Genomic DNA, 6886 nt, shown 5'->3' with positions numbered 1-6886 from the left:
GCTCACAAGAATGCAGGACAATGGCATTATCAAGGCCATGACAGAACCAACTGACTGGGTTCATCCCATCGTCATCATCACAAAGAAGGATGGAAATGTGCGGATCTGTCTGGATCCAAGAAACCTAAATGCAGCAGTTAAGAGGCAGCACTACCGCATTCCAGTTCCAGAAGAACTCTTTGCGCGGCTATCTGGGTGCACTGTGTTTTCAGTGCTTGATGCCAAAAGTGCATTTTGGCAGCTGGCTCTTGATGAAGAGAGCTCGTACCTGTGCACATTTGCCACACCTTGGGGTCGGTACAGGTTCCTCAGAGTTCCGTTTGGACTCAGCACAGCTCCAGAGCTCTTTCAGCAAGCCATTGACAGAATCTTCGAGCGCCAAACCGTTGTGATGCCATACTTTGACGACATCTTGGTAGCCTCTAGAACGCAGAGTGACCATGCAACCCATCTGCGAAAGGTGCTTGAAATAGCACGCAACAACAATCTGAAGCTAAACAAGGACAAGCTCAAGCTGGGACTGTCTGCAGTAACCTACCTTGGTCACCAGCTTACCCAAAAAGGCATTGCTCCTGACCCTGAAAAGGTAAAGGCAATCCGGGCCTTACAACCACCAAATGACAAGGCAGAGCTCCTGCGATTTCTCGGAATGGCAACATATCTTATGAAGTTTATTCCAAACTTCTCAACAAAGACGCAACCTCTGCGTGAGCTCCTGAAGTCCGACGTGGCATGGCACTGGACTCGCGAGATGTCCAATGCATTCAACGAGATCAAAGACAACCTGACCACTGCTCCAGTGTTGCATTACTTTAATGCTTCGCGACCAATTGTGATATCAACCGACGCCAGCTCGTATGGAATTGGCAGCATCCTTCTGCAGGACGGACATCCAGTGGCATACGCATCAGCAGCACTAACGCCGGCACAGCAGCGCTACGCGCAAATAGAAAAGGAACTGTTGGCCATAGTGTTTGCGTGTGAGCAGTTCTACTACTACATCTGTGGTCGAAGCGTCGTGGTGGAGACTGATCACAAGCCCCTCATCGGCTTGCACCAAAAGGAATTCTACAAAATCTCCCCCAGACTCCAACGCTTGCTCCTTCGTATCCAGCGTTTCACGGTGAAGCTAGTCCATGTGCCTGGAAAACACTTGACAGTTGCTGACACACTGTCTCGTGCACCTAATCCAGCGCAGACCATCAAGACAGTAGACGAGGAACATGGTGTCCTGGTCTGCACATTGGTTCAAGCATCCACAGCAAAGCTGGCTGAAATCCAAGCTAGCACGGCAGCAGATGAGGTCTTGAAGCGTGTAACGACCTACATCGAACACGGTTGGCCAAATAAAATCTCAAAGGTCCACCCGTCAGTCAGACCCTTCTACTCAAGAAGAAGTGAGCTCTACATAACCGATGGCTTCGTCTGCTATGGCGAACGACTAGTAGTGCCAGAAGCATGCAAGAAGGATGTGCTCTCAAGACTTCACATGACCCATCACGGCATTGTCGCATGCAAAAACCTGGCTTCCCAAAGCGTCTTCTGGCCTAGGATAAACCAGGACATCGAGGAGCTGATCAGCAGCTGTGAAGTTTGTCAACGCCACCAAAGAGCAAATCAAAGAGAACCACTTCTTGACCGAGACTTGCCAATACGCCCATGGGAGAAAGTAGCCATGGATTTCTTCTACCACGGTGGCACCACTTATTTGCTTGTGGTAGATTATTACTCGAAGTTTGTGGAAGTCAAGAAAATGTCGACTACAACGGCATCTGTTCTTATATCAGTGCTCAAGGAGCTGTATGCGTGCCACGGCATACCAAGTGAAGTTGTCAGTGACCAAGGCCCCCCATTTGATTCTGTGGAGTATAGAAGCTTCAACAAGGAGTGGGATATCGTCCACAACCCATCGTCACCACTCTTTCCAAGGTCCAATGGACAAGCAGAAAGGACAATACAAACCATCAAGGCCACAATGACTAAGGCTCTCTCCGAAGGAAAGGACTTGGCACTAGTGTTGATGACCTACAGAGCAACGCCAAGTAACGGCCTTCCATCTCCGGCAGAAATGTTGATGGGAAGAAGAATAAGGACTTTATTACCAGCCTGTCCAAGCAGCTTGCTGCCACACTATCCACACAAGTCATTCTCCAAGCAGCTTCAAGCAAGGCAGCGTGCACAGCATAAACATGTGGATCAACATGCGAAAGAGATGCCTCCTTTTCAGAAGAACCAGCCAGTTTGGTTTTGGCATGGAAAAAGTTGGAGAAAAGCAGTTGTGACACAGGTGGGTCCAGCTCCACGAAGATACCAGGTGACATCGCCAGATGGCCAGAGCTACGCACGTAACCGCCATCACCTTCGTGTGAGAATCGACTCCAGAGAGTCCAAGCCCAACCGGAAAGATGACCCGAGGAAACCCCGACTGACGGCTGAGGACTACTATCCTCTAGACTCCTCGCCCAATGCCAGCACCTCCCTTCGTCAGTCCAATGCAACAGACTCGCCACCACAAGCTCAACCCCGCCAGACTCGCTCAGGAAGACCTGTGAAGATTCCGTCAAGGTTCTTGTACTAAACCCAGTCGGACATTTTATTTTTGTGTATTTGTCTCTTGTGTGGCGGCATGTTATATATATATCGACATGTTAGTGGCGCCCTCTTAGTGGCGGTTTGCCCTCGTGAATAAAAGGCAGGCCTAGCTGTGTGGGACACACACATGGCGGCCCGTCTGAATCCATGGGTCTGGGTCTGATTCAATCGATAACAATCAATATATAACAGATGTGTCAGTGCCCCTCTAAGGGTGAACGGATTATTGGGCAGGAGGACAGACCGTGACGCTTCAAACGGTTAACTTTAGAACTGCACGGATGAGGGCAACAAATGCAATGACTCGGCGCTCGGCCCACATAACCGAACGCGGCGTCAGCGTTCGGCTGGAGTTTGTGTTCTGCGGTGAGGGGGAGGAGGGCTCTTTCGTTATCATTCCGGCCTGCATGAACAATGCAGCATGCACAGTGCCCAGCTCAGCACAAAAGCCCAAGTGAGTCAAGCTCACATCCTCTGACGACTGCTTTCCGGATAGATCCAGCACTTAATTAACGTCACTTCGTCGATTGTTAGTATTTTGTACATTACGCTGTGCCCGCGCTCTATTGTAGAAGATGACATGGACATGCCCATAAGGCAGGCACGTAGCCAGGGAGGGGGGGGGGGGGGGGGGGTGGGCATGGCGCCCGCCCCCCCCCCCCCCCAGTCTTCCATTTTGCTGGGACCGTCCTCTTCCCTTCATACAGCATTTTGTCATGGGCGGGCCTTCCCCGCCCCCTCCCCCCCCCCCCCCCCCCCCCGAAACAAAGCCCTGGCAACGTGTATCTGTACAGGCCTTGTGTTGAGTAAGCACCGAGGTGTGGGGAAACAAGCGAGTTCCAACCGTTCCATTAGGGTCATAGCAGAGAGGGTAAAAGAAAAAAAAAATGCACTCCCCCTCTCAAACCGCACGTCGTCCGCTCCGCCGAGTGGGCTGTTGCTAGCGTCCGGCTGGCGTGCAAACTCTGTTTAAAATCGCGTCATTTTGGAACTTTCAAGCGCAGATGCGCAGATTTTGGTATGCCAGTTGTCGTGTATTACTATGCTAAATAAAAAAGACTAACAGAGTCCAATTGCTCTGTTACCTGTGTGCAAATAAAAAAAAAAAAAAAAATAGGGAAAACTGTGTCAGATTGGCCGGTCTCTTTGGCGAAAAGTAAATCTGGTTGCTGTATCTTTTTTACTTTACAAAAGTTCGTACTGGTGTAGGCCTTTAGCGACCATGAGTGGAAGTCTGAAATAAAAAATAAAACATGCTCTCCTGCCGCAATACAAGCAATAGTTGAGGGTAGTACTGCCGGCTGACTCAGCTGCTATTTAAGTAACGGAAAAAAGATATGCTAGTTGATCATTTAGCAAAATAGAATAACAGAGAGCTATAGGCTGATTTTGGAGTAGCCTCAACGAATTCGCGTGGTTCTTTCCGCGCGCTCTCGAGCGCTCTTTCCAGAGCGCGCGAGATCGGGTGGTTGAAAGAGAGTGCTGTGGCCTGATCGGGTGGTTCATTCCGAGGGCGCACCTCCCTCTCAGAGCGCTCCCTGGCACTCTGTCTGTAGCCGGCGGAGTGCGGAGCGGCGCAGGCGTCACGTGGTACTTGGACGGGGATCACGTGGTTTTGTTGACGATGGCCGGCAGTGGTCGGTGGTGGTGTGCGGGGTACGGCATGACGGCGATTGACATGTGGTTCTACAAAGTGCTTGTGAATTTGACGGTGCGAGGATTACGACGGACGGAACGACATTCCTTTGCGACCGTAACAGGAAAAGTCGACGTTAGAAGTATTCCCAGTGCTTTCACGAGATCATTGATCTCACGGCGGTGAATCCGCTAAGCCTAACCGACGAAGAAACAGGTCGCAGAGCTCGCCGCTGTTTTACCGGGTTTTGTGGTCGCTTCAAGAAATTTTCAGGTTTGGTAAAAGTGCGTTCAAAGGTGTGTGTTGTAAAATAAAGGGACAGCCGAATATAATGCACTGTGATTTGTGTCACATGGCGACGCTTGCACGATATTTCGCCGTGAGAAAAATGCGGTTTATTAGCCATTTTATATTTGTCTGTTCTGTCGTACGCATGACCGCTATCGCAGCGCATTCACTGACGAAAACGCGATGAGTTGACAACTCTTTCCAAGCGTTGGCTTTCATTCCGTTCTGCGAAAATCAATTCGCATACTGCTTTTTTCTTCTCTTTTTTTTTCTTTTTTTCTATGCAGATGGCTAAAACAATTTACGTCAAAACCGTTATTCCACTAGGTTGCGAGCGTAAATTTTGCTCAATCGTCCACCGTACGCTGTAAGATCGTGTTGTTTTTAACGCATTACCAATGTCAAGAAATATTAATTCCGTGACTGGTCTGAGAATCTCGGAGCGCTCTGAAGCCAGCCGTTGTGATCGGCTGGAAAGGATCCCGAGTAGCTCTGGCGGCGAGGAGGGGGCGCTCTGCTGAATCGAGGTCAGAGGAGAAAGGCGACCACGCGAATTCACCATAAGAACGCGAACCACTTCACAACGGCAGCCACGAGCGAGAGTTCGATGTTCGGTAGAGCCCGCCGATACAGCCCAAAGATTGAGAACGGCAGCCTCCCGGTTTGTCGTCTGCTAGCGGAGTCGGGCGCGTGCCCTCTCTCTCGTTTTACCCCGCCGAAACCGTTGAACTTCCCGGATGTGTGGAGAGGGCGCTGCGGTCGAACAAAAATGGTGCCGCCCAGAGAGCGCTAAATGCAACGTTACTAAATCACTCAGTTGGGAAACTCCCATAGAGACAGCTTTGAAAAAGTGGCCACAATCTGTCTCCAAACACCGAGCTGATGACGAACATGACGCCACCATTTCTCCCGCAGCGGCCACTCACGGAACTGCACGTGACTCCTATTTTAGCTTAATAAGAACAGATACAGCGGAAGAGGTTACAGGGGTGCCACCCCCGTCTCCCCGGCGGACGCACCGCGTCAAACTATCGAAGTTAAAATGCACCTAGGTCTGGACGCGCTACCTGAAAGCCCCGCTGAGGCATGGTTGTTTAAAAACAATATTAATTGTGCCGCAAAACCCTGCCAACTAAAGATTTTAAAAACATAACGCGCCCCTCTTTTTGTACTAAACTCCAATAAATTTCATACAAAAAGAGTCTTTTCCGTTTGTTTTTACGCAAAAACAGGCTTTCAAAAAGCTCAAGGTGACCACAGTACAGACAAACGATAAAGAGTGGCGTTGTTGTCGCATTTAGCTCGGTCTCGGTGGACGCCAGCGGCCCAGGTTTCGACGGCGAGTTTCCCAACTGAGTGTTTTAGTAACGTTGGCTGTAGAGAGCTTCTATCCCCGCTTCGATTATGATGATAGCGCGACAGTAGTGCCACCTCTAGGTGCAGGGTCTATTGGCCAGCTGCCAGCAGATTAGATGACAAAGGAAGGCAGCCAATGTAAGCTCGAATCTATCGACAGTTTCAGTCGTCTTTGACCATGCAAGAGGATGTGTGCTTTTGTGGTTTAAGAGGAGGAAGCATGCACTTTTCCAAGAAATTGTTTATGAAGAGACACGTTTTACATAGTCGGTGTCCTAAAAGTGCTGATGAAACGGTGACGTCAGAATAATTAGTGTTAGATTAGGGAGGACACTTTATTGCTCTTGAAAGAAAATGAAACTACTAATTTTTGGATGGAAGTGAAATATTTATAGTTTAAAGCCAAAAGTAGGGAAAGTAAAAAGAAAGTGTAGCACAACGAAAAAATCTGAGTACCACTTGCAGGAAATTGGCTTACCATGTTTGCAGCCTTGCCACGCACTCTTAGTTTTGCGTTTCTGCACATCGAGGCATTTGTTAACCCTTTGACGGTCGTCGCAGATGTACGGCGGTGATTACAGATTTGAATCTGCCCGCCTAAACGCAAAACTGAGCGCACTGCGGGAGGCGTTTGCTATTTGCAATGTCTTTGGCGAACTATAAACATTACATATACGCACAGTGCTTCGCTTTGCTGGGCTATCTATAGTTTTCAAATGAGACGGTCCGTGAATGCGATGCTCACTTTGCATACCGGCCGCTCTGGCGGTAGTGCCGATGAGAGCACCGGCTCTCCCGATTCAGACTTCCAAAGCTTTCAGGAATTAAACTAAGAAGATGACAGCTCGTCATCCGACGGAGAAGCTCTGTAAAGTATTTCCAGGAATTTGAAACTTCTGGAATGTCCTGGAAGCGGACGCGCCAAAAATAAACCGAATGGAAGAAAGGTGACAACCTTTCTTCCATTCGGCAAGCACTGTATCAGACCCTTTAGTCTTAAAAAACATGTAATAA

Source organism: Ixodes scapularis, unplaced genomic scaffold (assembly GCF_016920785.2).
Source record: "Ixodes scapularis isolate PalLabHiFi unplaced genomic scaffold, ASM1692078v2 PGA_scaffold0__279_contigs__length_252992795, whole genome shotgun sequence".
Lineage (NCBI taxonomy): Eukaryota > Metazoa > Arthropoda > Arachnida > Ixodida > Ixodidae > Ixodes > Ixodes scapularis.
Note: the sequence above shows the minus strand (reverse complement) of the source record.